The sequence below is a fragment of the Trichechus manatus genome, unplaced genomic scaffold (genome assembly GCF_000243295.1).
Source record: "Trichechus manatus latirostris isolate Lorelei unplaced genomic scaffold, TriManLat1.0 scaffold00058, whole genome shotgun sequence".
Taxonomy (NCBI): domain Eukaryota; kingdom Metazoa; phylum Chordata; class Mammalia; order Sirenia; family Trichechidae; genus Trichechus; species Trichechus manatus.
Genome location: NW_004443994.1, coordinates 13870858 through 13883475, shown reverse-complemented (window position 1 = coordinate 13883475; position 12618 = coordinate 13870858). Strand labels below are relative to the sequence as shown.

Below are 12618 nucleotides of genomic sequence, written 5' to 3'. Positions count from 1 at the left end.
TTCTAGGCTGTAATCTTTACAAGAGCAGATTGCCAGGTCTTTGTTCCACAGAGCTACTGGGGGAGTTCGAACTGCCAACCTTTCAGTTAGAAGCCGAGTGCTTAATCATTGCACCATGAGAACTCCTTAAGTTTGTTTTTTAAGTTCTTATACTACACCTCACAAAATACAGTGTTGGTATGATTTCTTTTTTTTTGATTAGGAGGTAGTTCTTAATCGGCTTGATTTTTTTTTTTAGTGTGTCAATCACATGATTATTAATGCATAAAATCCTTTTAGAAAACACACCTATTATCTGTCATAAAATTTAGTCTATCTGTTGTAACTATCTTTATCAATAAGAGCTTAGGCTTTAACACTGAAATATCTAAAATAACCCAATAGATGAAGATATAATTTAAGTTAATAAGAAATATGATAAATCATGCCAAAAAGAATAATTAAAATGATAGCCTTCCATTTTATATTCATTCATATGTTTTGTGTGTGTTTGTATACCAAAATAATATAAGAATCTGGCAATTATTCACATATGTAAAAACATTCTTAGGCTATCACAAGTTTAACTGATCAAATTATTAAAGACCTTTTATATCAATATATATGTACTGTATTTGCAGAAAAAGTCAAAAGTAGGCATAGCAAAGAAAGATGCTGAATTACATTTTTCATTATAAATGATCAGTTTGGTTGAGAGAAGCTCACGATTAGAAATATTCTCATTTAAATAATGCTCATTTGAATACATTCATGTTTAGATTGACAAAGGAGCCTCTCTTTCATTATATTGCCTTTCTTGGAGCCTGAGTTTCTCACTGTTTGGCCGTCGTCGGTCTGTGCAGATCAGAGCCCTAATAATAGATTTTTGACAGTGAGCTTGCCTGCTACCTGCCCTACACAAATCCTCCCTGTTCATGTTTGCTTCATGGCAACAAAGCAGACAGAAGGAAAATGCCAAGTGCTGAGTTTGAGGTACAGCCTTGCCTTGGCTTGACATTTCAGCAGAATAGCAGTTTATGAGATGCATAATTTTTCATCTGGGACTCAGCTGCCATATTCATAGATGCTTACAGCTCATCGACAGAGTGGAGCAAGGGCAAAGGTTTAAAGCATAGATCAAGGTCTACATCCTTTCCTTAGGTATTTTAAAATAACTATTGTCATGCAGATAAATCATAGAATCGAACAGTATTTAAGAGCCAACAAATTGATAGGTACTTGGATATCACATATATTTTCCTTTTGTTCAAAATTAGAAAGATAAACTAATGTCTGTACCAGTTCCTAAGAAACTATTTGATAGACTTTGTAAACCAAAGGACTCTGACAAGCGTATTAAGAAAACTTACCTTTGCAGCAGTGGTAATGAATTATTAAATTTCTTTCCTCTGTTCGTGTGTTTTTTCCATAAAGAATGATTTCAAGCTTGAAATTAATCAAAAAATGTTCTATTATGAAAGTAAAACTAGAGAGCATTGTGTCACTCTTTGAGATTGAATTTAAATATTCACAGATTCATGCGTATCTACTGTACTAAAAAATCAGTGTAGGTACACGTCAGTGACTGTTTAATTTAGAACTACACATCTCTGTAAGCTTCTGAAACAGTTCACGATGTCACAGTCTCATACAGAACAATGGTACAGTACATTGGATTAATTAAAGAAGCCTTGCAGAGAACTGAGTTCTCAGTATGTCAAGATTTCAGTTTTATGTTAAATATTTTCTAAAGGCCAGACCCTTAAATCTCAGGGGCTGTACCAAGCAGTGAGCTGTGAATTTAACCATAGGCTAACTGCTAATGATAAGGAAAAGAGTCCTAGTTGAGGCAGCTGTAATACAGTCATTGGATTAGGCTATCAATCACTTAGCTCCCTAAGGAAAAGGGAAAGAAGACCAAACAGTGAAAAGGGAAATTAGGAAAGAAGGGCATGACTAGAATGAGATTCCTTACCATCCTTATCCATTTGTTGGCTTAAATCCCTAAGCATCAGACCAAACTGTCCAGCATTACTCTGACTATAAAGCCAACACATTTATTTCTAACATCTAGCGGGCTATCAAAATGCCACTGCCTCTCAGTAGTTGAAGATCCTGAAACCTGCTGGAAGCAAATACCTGATTACATTAAAAAGTTAGACTCACTTCCATTTTGGGATTTAAGGCTTATGTTTATAATTTTTTATATATTAGCATTTATTAATATTGGTAAAGGGAAATATTCTGATTTAACTTCTAAACTGCAGCTATTTTTTTACTTAATGGAGGTTGTTTTGGTGAGGTGAGATTGCAGTAGATCAGTGGTTCTCAAACTTCAGCATGCATCAGAACCTGGAGAGCTTGTTAGAACATGGATTGCTGGGCTCCTCCCCCAGAGTTTCTGATACAGAGGTCTGGGAGGGCCTGAGAATGTGCATTGTTAACAAGTTCCCAGATGATGTTTTTGCCGCTGGTCTGGGGTCCACGCTTCGAGAACAGTAGACAACAAAGATGAGTGGCACTGAGCATCTTGGTGTGGTTTCTAAAATAGTGTCAAAAACTTTGATCAATGGCAAGATGAGAGAATTACAGTATCCTATAAATAAAATACGAAGCCCTGGTGGCGCAGTGGTTAAGAGCTACAAGCTGCGGCTTCTAACCAAAAGGTTGGCAAATACAGACTCTCTGCCCACAGTTAAGTATATGAAACAAATTTTAGTAAATGGCATTAAAATTCAGTTTTAGAAAACGTAGTAGAACAGATTATTTGAGGTCTCAAAATAGAAAAGAATATGTTACTCCTTTTAAGATTAAATGTTGAATGCAAACCTTTGTTTATACAAAGAGAATCAATTCTGAGTGCCACTGAAGACAATTTATGGATATTAGTAGTCCTTTGAAGAGGAAACAGGTGTAAGAGGCAGACAAGGGTAAAATTAAGTTCACGCTTGTGAAATATTATGTTTTCCTTTTTAACGTTATGCAGATCCTAACATATTGAATAATAACAGTTCTCTCCCAGGACAAACACATATGAATTAACATAGTTATTTTCTCAAACTTCTAGAATATAGGAGACAACAGTATTGGTAGCCTCCTGCTTCATTTATTTCTTTGCTGTCATCCCGCTACAATATCCTTACATCAGTAGAAGGGAGGAGATAACTTAGGTTATGGAGATAGCCATTTCAATGCACAGTGTCCTAGCCGTTCAAGCCCAGAGTTAACTACACACTAAGAGTCTTCCAAAATTGTGTTGATAGTCTGTTCATGATCTTGTTCATCAGCCATGAAAGCTGCCTGCAGCCTTCCACTGGATAGAGGAATCTGCTGGTATACAGCCCCAGCAATTTAGTACCATGTGAACCCTGGTATAAGAGTTCCAAAAGGTCACTAAGTATTGGCTGTAGTGAACCCCTGAGAGACATATGCAGTTTCTAACACCCAAGGGCGCAGACTGCCACGACAATATAGGAATGATGGTAAGAGTTAGGATCGGAATTAGAGGACTCAAAGGAATGTGGTCAGGCCAGCTTAGCATCACATGACGTCGTTCTGGAAAGTCCAGTACTTTGACTTAACTGAGCAAGCAAGTGTTGGGTCAGAGGGTGTACTAAGGACTTGACACACATTGTTCAGGTATCTTCATATACCACAATTAAAAATAATAAACTTTGTGCTCTTTCACATATTTTTAAGTTGATCTTAAAAAATTTGGAGCCCTTGTGGCTCAGTGGTTAAGAGCTTGGCCGCTAAACAAAAGGTTGGCAGTCCAAATCCACCAGCCATTCCTTGGAAACCTTATGGGGCAATTCTACTCTGTCCTGTAAGGTCGCTATGGGTCAGAATCAACTCAACAGCAAAGGGTTTTTAAAAAATTTAGCCAGAAATTTAAGTAGCAGCAAAAGATGTTAATTTCCGTGTACTTCAAATATTATTCTTACAATAAAATTGCTATATCATTCTTTAAACCCAGTAGAGTCTACATAATACAGTAATTTTATACTCATTAGCACCCATTTAAAAATAATAAAAACAAGCTATAATCGGTAGTTGGAAGTTTCACATCTTTTTTTTTTCTCCTTGAACTAGTATTTCTAATTGAGTTCCCCACCAAATTTTATCTCATATTTTCATGCTTGAAGAACTTTTATAGATCACGCTATGAAATTTTTCTTTAACAAAATGGACATTTATATTTTTAAAACTCCTGAATTAAGGCCTTAAATGATAAATATTTTTCTTCTGTATTTTTATAATTTATACTTTATCAAATCAACATAAAATGTATCATAATATTGATAATTATTCAACATAAAAGTAGATCTTGAATCTTATTAGAAATGCACTTCTTAGTGAGAAGAATATGACTTCTTTTTTTTTTTTAAACAATTTAATCATGTATCCTTTGAGGCATATTACTTACTCCTAAAAAGATCAGGGTTCAGGAACAACTCTATTTTACTTTAATTTTTAGATATGAACACTGAAAATTCTTGTTCGTATAAATGAGTAAAGGAGGCTATAAGAAGTTTTGTTATAGCTATTCCTTTGAAATCTATGAATATCTTCCATGTTACAAACCAAAAATTACTTAGTGATCTTTCACCAAAAATTATTAGGCAACTAGATTACCGATTTTTTACACAAATAATGAATATGTTATATATGTTTTTGCCAACCACCTATTATATGTGTGGGCACATTATTTATGTGGACGCCCATTATTTGTAAAAGAATATGGTAGTATATGTTTCAATTCCATTGAAAGTAATAGCTTGGAAGTCACCTGATTTGGAAAAGTATGTGTTACCCAATCAGAAAAATCAATCACTTTCTTAAAAACAACACCAACATTTTGAATTATCACTTTGCTTGATATCCCAGAGTTTTTACACTCTAGGGCAATACGTCACTGTAATATTTGGGATTGTTGAGCATCCTTTTTTTTTCCTTCTGTGAGGGCTGTTGAGAAACAGGAGTTGGGAACAGAGAACCAGTATGAAAGAATGACTGCATGCTTTCTCAGGCATAGAAAATTGAAGAAATAAGACGTATGGAAATTAGGAATCTGAAAAATGGTTCCCTCCAAATCAATTTATCCTTGGGATTTATATATTTCCAGGTGAAGTACAACACTGGGTATGATACTTCTGTGAGACAACCACTAGCTCATTTCGTTTAATGAAAAACTTTAAGGCAGCTAAAGAGTACCTTGGTTTTCCTTTATAAATAAACTACTAGGTCTCTCAAAGTAGCACCAGCAATTTTAAGAAAATTCCCATTCATGCTTTTACATGTCTCCGTATATAAATTAATATATCCTGTGGCAGTTCTACTCTGTCCTATAGGGTCACGATGAGTCAGAATCAGGTTTGGTTTGGGTTTTGGTGGTAGTGTTTAAAATTTTATATTGCCAGACATTTGTGTTCCTGGCACAATTGGTTAGCATTTCTGCATTCCCCAGCACTAGCCATTCAGACTTCAAACACTAGGTAACAATTACATGGGTATATGGAGACTTTTGAATGATTAGATCTTTAAGTGCCAAGAACTATATTAAGCATTTTATATGCAACCTTATTTAAATAACCCTATGATGTGAATATCATTAAGCTCATTTTACAGACTTAAAAACTCAAACTCTATGTGTTTAAGCAAATTCCCAGAGTTTACATAGCCAAGGAGTGTCATAGTCAATATTCAAACTCAGATGTGTCTCTAAACATGAACTGTTAAGTATTTTTATTAATGTCTTCATCCAGTATCTGGGAAGTCTCTGTCTAAACAGAGTATACTTATTAATTCTAGTAGACTACAAATATCACTTATTAATCTAAAATTTATTCTATCTGGATTGGAAAATCTGAGCGTACCCTTCTGTGATCATTGTTAAAATCATTGGAAAATTGAGTCAACCAGATAAATCACAGAAAAACTCTCGAACTCATTCTAAAGAACAAAAAATGAGAGGAAGCATTCAGGCATTTTTCTGTAAGTGTAAGCACACTGGGTCTGCTTGAAATGAGGCTGTCATCACTATAGCAATAAATAACCTTACTTCTTACTGACTTGGATAAACTGTCTGAGAGCTTGGTCCAACAGTGATGGGGGAACAAACTTTGAGTATCCTTCTTAATTCCTTCTTTGTAATCCTCAGTGAGTTGCAAATGAGTGTATATTCATGCACTGTCTCACCATCTCTTGGGACAGATCCATCTTTTTCTCCAGTAGCAGTATCATCTCCTTTATAATTTCGGCTGAGCTTGCAAAAAGCACTACTTAGTAATTCAGAGATGCTACGTTTTCGTTAGGTGGGGACGGAAGGAAGGACGTTTTGAAGGTGGTGAGGTGGGCAAGAAATTGAAACTAGAAAACCTGTGCTAAGCCCTTTCTAAGAGTGAAAAAGGCGCCCAACCATCTCTCACTGCCCCTGATTTACAACCAAACAAGATATAGAAATAAAATAAAAATGTGAAGCCCTGTTAGCATGTATCTGGCATGATATGGTATAAGAATTTTTTATCGGTATTAAATAATTCGAAAAAGCAGTATATGGATCAGAAGCCAAGAGTCCAAGGAATGTTCCCAAATTACTCTCAGTTCATTTAGCACATCTGGTTGATGATTGCCCTGTTTGACTTATAAAGCTTCTAAAATGCAGAAACTATTGCTTATTCTTCTCATCATCTCCTCCAAAGCCTAGCAAAATTACAGATATTACACTAGTAGACATGTAGGAAACACTATTTAATTCTTTATACTCAGCTTTGTACAATTCAGATGGTTTTGGTGATCAGACTGTCTCTTAATCTCTGCCAGCCATATTGATTTGCTGCTGAGCTTTTGGAAACTGAGTAAGAAATTCTAACTGGTAGAATGTAGGCCATTATTATTAGTAAGGATTCAACCTAATGATCATTGATGGTAAGAATTTGGTAGTTCTCTGCTGTGGAATCCAGAAAGGTATAAATTTTTATTGGGAGCATAATACCAAACAGGATGCTCCGCCGTTTTAGCACATTTAATTACCATTCCAGAAACCCTGGTGGCTTAGTGGTTAAGAGCTACAGCTGCTAACCAAAAGGTTGGCAGTTCGAATCCACCAGATGCTCTTCGGAAACCCTATGGGGCAGTTCAACTCTGTCCTATAGGGTAGCTATGAGTCTGAATCGACTTGAGGACAATGGTTTGTTTTTGTTTTGTTTTTTAATTATCCTTCCAGATTTGTGACTGAAATCCCAATTGATTAATTCAAAAGAGCTTAACGTCTATATTTAAAAAACATCCATAAATCCTTAGAAAAGATCTAATTTTAACTTTCATAAAAGAAAAAGGAAAGCCAAGGCAAATGCTTTTTCTTTTGGCTTGTGGTTTGTTCTGAGTCACTGGACAATTTAAGAAGTGACTCTGAGACTTTATTTAACACTGGATTTGAGAGCACATTGTTTGTCATTATTTTAAAACCACATACAATGAAGTATGTCTGTGAACCCACAGTATCTTAGATTTCTTTGATTCTGTAGTGCCTTTCAAAGGTTTTCACCTCTATGTGATTTTGCCAATATGCAAAATAATACATTTGAGTTAATTTTGTGCCCTAAGTAGTTTGTTCTCATCAGCAACAAATTGAGGGGAGGGCAGGAATGGCTTACTGTAAAAAAAAAAGTTGCATTTGGCAACCAAAATGTTGCATTTTTGCAACAGAAGACCGAACTATATACTATTAAATTAGTTTCATTTACAAAATGTATTAGTAATAGATATAAAGCACTTGGCACCTTGTCTGACAATGAGCAAGCATTTAATAAACATCAACAGTTAGGTTTCTAAGGGCCCCAGGGAATTCGTGGGAGATCTCAACTGATACAAACTGTTCAACTCACTGAGATTTTTGATGTTTTACTACTTTTTTTCATTTTGATGAATAAAGATTTAATGTACTGATTTCTTTATACAGCCCCTTAATTTTTTTTTAATGTTTAACAGGAATCCTTTTTTTTATTGTTGTAGTTTAAGTGAAAGTTTACAATTCAAGTTAGGCTCTCATACAAAAAATTTATACATACATTGTTATGTAACCCTAATTGCTCTCCCTATACTGTGACAGCACCCTCCTCCTTTCCACCCCAGATTTTCTATGTCCGTTCAACCAGCTCGTAACCCTCTATGCCTTCTCATCTCACCTCCAGACGGAAGCTGCCCATTTAGTCTCATTTATTTACTTGAGCTAAGAAGCACACTCTTCACGAGTATCCTTTTATGTCCCACAGTCCAGTCCAATCTTTGTCTGAAGAGTTGGCCTCGGAAATTGTTTTAGTTCTAGGCTGACAGAGAGTCCAGGGGCCATGCTTTCTGGGATTCCTCCAGTCTCAGTCAGACCATTAAGTCTGGTCTTTTTACTAGAATTTGAGTCCTGCATCCTACCCTTCCCCTGCTCTGTCAGGGACTCTCTGTTGTATTCCCTGTCAGGGTGGTCATTGGTGGTAGCTGGGCACCATCCAGTTCTGGTCTCAGGCTGATGAAGTCTCTGGTCTGTGTGGCCCTTTCTGTCTCTTGGGCTAACTTTCCTTGTGTCTTTGGTGTTCTTCATTCTCCTTTACTCCGGGTGGTTGGGACCGATTGATGCATCTTAGATGGCTGCTTGCTAGCTTTTAAGACCCCAGATGCCACTCAGCAAAGTAGGATGCAGAAGATTTTCTTAACAAGCTTTGTTATGCCAGTTGACGTAGATGTCCCCTGAAAGCATGGTCCCCAGACCCCTGCCCCTGCTACTCTGTCCCTCGAAGTGTTTGGTTGTATTCAGGAAACTTAGCTTTGGTTTAGTCCCGTTGTGCTGACTTCCCCTATAGTATGTGCTGTCCTTCCCTTCACCTAAGATAATTCTTGTCTACTATCTAGTTAGTGAATAACCCTCATCCTCCCTCCCCACCCTCGTAACCATCAAAGAATATTTTCTTCTGTGTTTAAACCTTCTCTTGAGTTCTTATAATAGTGGTCTTATACAATATTTGTCCTTCTGTGACTGACTAAATTCACACAGCATAATGCCCTTCAGATTCCTCCATGTTATGCTTCACGGCTTCATCATTGTTCTTTATCTTTGCGTAGTATTCTATTGTGTGAATATGCCATAATTTGTTTATCCATTCGTCTGTTGAAGCCTCCTAATTTTCCTGTGTTTCTGTTAGAGGTAGTAAATCCTAGAAAAGAACCATGAAAAGTTTGTCAAGTCCATCCAGCACTGCACGTCTCTTTTTTAAATTTACCTGTCATCACTGGCTCCCTTGCTTCCAGTTTTTGGTTTATAGTCTCTTTACAGCTACTTATACTGTCACAGGCCTCAGAGTACCCATTGCTTATGCATACATTTTGCCCAATTGTCTCTTATGTTGTTAAGCAGGAGGGAAATATGATTACTTTTCATAGTGGTTGCCACCTTATATTCCTTCTGCGATCTGTTTTTCAGAATTGGCCAAAGTGTCTTCCTATCCCTTTGAGTCTTCCCCTAACGATAATAGTTATTATCTATTAAGTGCTTACTATGTGCCAGATAAGGAGCTCTGGTGGCAAAGTGGTTAAAGTACTCAGCTTCTAATTGAAAGGTGGGTGGTTCAAATCCACCAGCTGCTCCGTGGGAGAAACATGTGGCAGTCTGCTTCCCTAAAGACTACAACCTTGGAAACCCTTTGGGAAAGTTCTACTCTGCCCAGTAGAGTCACTCTGAATTAGAGTGGGCTCGATAGCAATGGGTATGAGTATGTGCCAGATACTAAGAGCTTTTCATATATTACGTCATTTAATCATTACAACATCCTTATCAGGTGAGCACAATAAGTGGCCTATTTTACTGAGAAAGTAACTGAGGCACAGCAAAGTCAAGTAAATTCTGTAATGTCACACAGCTAGTATCTAGGTGGAGACCGTTTTGGAATCCATGCTGTCTGGTTCTTGGTACTATGCACTTAACCACTGGGCCGCAGCTGCCTCTCCACCCCTGCTCATTCTATATTAATTTATTCCATTATGCTTTTATAGTATACTTAACATACTGTTGAATGAAAATATAGTCACTTTTGTATTTCTTTAACACAAAAAAAAATTTTAGACTGAAAATAATCTATAAATATAACACTAAGATTAATCACTGTTTAAAAAAGTCACAGTAATGACAGATCACAATTATACTATAAGTGGTCTAGTAAACCTCTCAGTATTCCTATTAACCTCTCTGCTTCGTGCATTTCTCATATTAATATACTGAGAAATAACACAAGGAAACATATGTACTTTTCAAGGCAGATGCCAAACGTTTAATGGATCAAATTATTTCTATGTTGGATTTTTATTCACTTGTTCTGGACATTTGGCCTTTTACTTTAGTTTCATCCAATATTAAAATGAAATGATAAAGTTCTCTATTAAATAGTATAAAATAAAAATATAATTGGAATAAATTAGGCTAAAGTAATGCTTTGAGTAGATGAAATATCTTTCTGCCTTATCCTCGCCAGCTCCTCAAATCCTTGTTCTGGTTGCAGGTTTATACTTGATTGAGGGATGGAAATGCATTTGTAGAAAGAATGTGGATGTGTATGTGTGTGTTTTTCCTTTTTACATTATTCTAACTAATTTCCAAAAGACCTTTCTTTAGTTTCAACATTTTGTATAGGTTTATAATGTAGCAGGGATCAACAAACTCTTTGGTGTGCTTAATAGTCACCTGAGGAACTTTCAAGTATGTCGATTCCTGGACTCAGAGAAAATAATTCATTAGATCTGAGGTGGGGCCGAGGCATATATATTCTCAACAAGCATCTCAGAGGATTCTGATGTACTTGGTCTTCAGTCCCTACTTTGCAGTGGGAAAAATAAAAAAGCCTAATGTAGAGAATGTCACCATTATAAAGTGTAATCATTTTGTTGAATACAGATATGAATGTTTATTTTAAGGAGAATGAAATGAAACAGTATACCTTTGATAGGTTAAGTTTTAGCTCAATGCTCATTCTAGTATTAATAATTCAGATATAGGAATTTAGATTTTAAATGAGTGCTCCTCAGGTGGATTCTCCAAATTCTTCCTAAAATATATGAAGACCTAAAAACCAAAAAACCCATTGCTGTCAAGTCTATTCCAACTTATAGCAACCCTATAGGACAGCATAGAACTGCCCCATGGGTTTTCTGAGGAGCAGCTGGTGGATTTGAATGGCCAACCTTTTGGTTAACAGTCTGAGCACCACCAGGGCTCCATATGAAGACAGAGGATGACAAAAATGCAGAAGAACAAGCAAAAGTTGACTTGACATTCAGCCAATTGTCAAAATTGTCAAACTGTTTCCACTAAATTTCTACTTTGTGAACTTTAGTTAAGTGATACATTATTAGGAGCCCTTCTTTGCCACTCCTAATTCCTGACCAGACATTTCTGAGATGCAGTGAATGACTGGATGTATCCAAAGATCTGTGTTATAGAACACTCAAAAATGGTTCAGTGTTCTATTTTTTTTTTTAATTTTTAATTTAATCCAGGGAGTAGTTAAAAACAGTCATGAAGCACTTAGCACTTGTATATCTACTTTAAGACAGACAGGGTTGCTGTTGTTCCAATGACGTAGGATAAAGCCAAGAGTGGAAGAAGACTCTTCAGCTCCCTCATTCTGTGAGGAGTAGTAAGGAGCAGCTGTAGGAGATGCCTAATGTTTAAGAGCTGTAATCTCCATAAGCCAAGACCTTTAAATAGAATCAGAAACTTTAAGATTCCTAATATCTGTTTAATGGGTATTATTTAGTTTTAGAGATATTCCATCTGTACAGAGTGTCAGAGATCAATATAAAGAAGAAAAGATAAAAGAAACTTTCCACTTCAGTCTCACAGAGTGCCATGGAAATCTGCTAGATTCTGCCAAGTTGGCTTTGAGCTCTGAGTATCAGTTTGGTGTCCACCTCTAGTCCTGAAAAGGGGATTTGCCCAACCAAGCAGGCATAGAGGACATGCAGGGGCAAAGAAAAAGCAGGAACAATTCATATTGGTTTAAGATTGGAAGCTAGAGAATGGATAGGGAAATAGGTGAGAAAAGGACAAATAGTAAAGAAGCAAGAAATACAGCAGAGCAAATAACGTTCACATTGCTGTTGCGACAGAGTCAAATGGACACTGTGGAAAATTGAAGCCGGGTTGTGAAGGATAGTGTTAGAAATGTCTCCCAAAATGTAGAGAAAACAACAGAGAAAATTACGAAAGTGAGGTAATGGGCAAACAACCCCCAAAAAGGAATTCATGATAAAGGTAGCAGGAAGGGAGTGGGGCAGCGGAATAATGAAAGAAAAAATAGTAATAACTGGCATTCACTGAGCACTTGTCATGCTCCAGTCACTATTCTAAGCTTATTTCTTCCTGTGTTGTAACTAATAGGTGCTTTATATATATTAACTCATAATGGGAAAAAAAAAAAAAAAACATTGCCGTCGAGTCGATTCCAACTCATAGCTACCCTATAGGACAGAGTAGAACTGCTCCATAGGGTTTCCAAGGAGCAGCTGGTGGATTTGAACTGATGACCTTTTTGGTTAGCAGCTGAACTCTTAACCACTGTGCTACTAGGGCTCGCATAATGAAAGACATACCTAAACATA

The 12618-nt window shown here is 36.5% G+C and overlaps 1 protein-coding gene across 1 annotated transcript in view; it reads left to right on the top strand.

The window, feature by feature from the left end:
- Nucleotides 1-12618, top strand: part of DPYD (dihydropyrimidine dehydrogenase) — a 926643-nt gene that overhangs the window by 693530 nt on the left and 220495 nt on the right. The gene's annotated exons all lie outside the window — the stretch shown is intronic.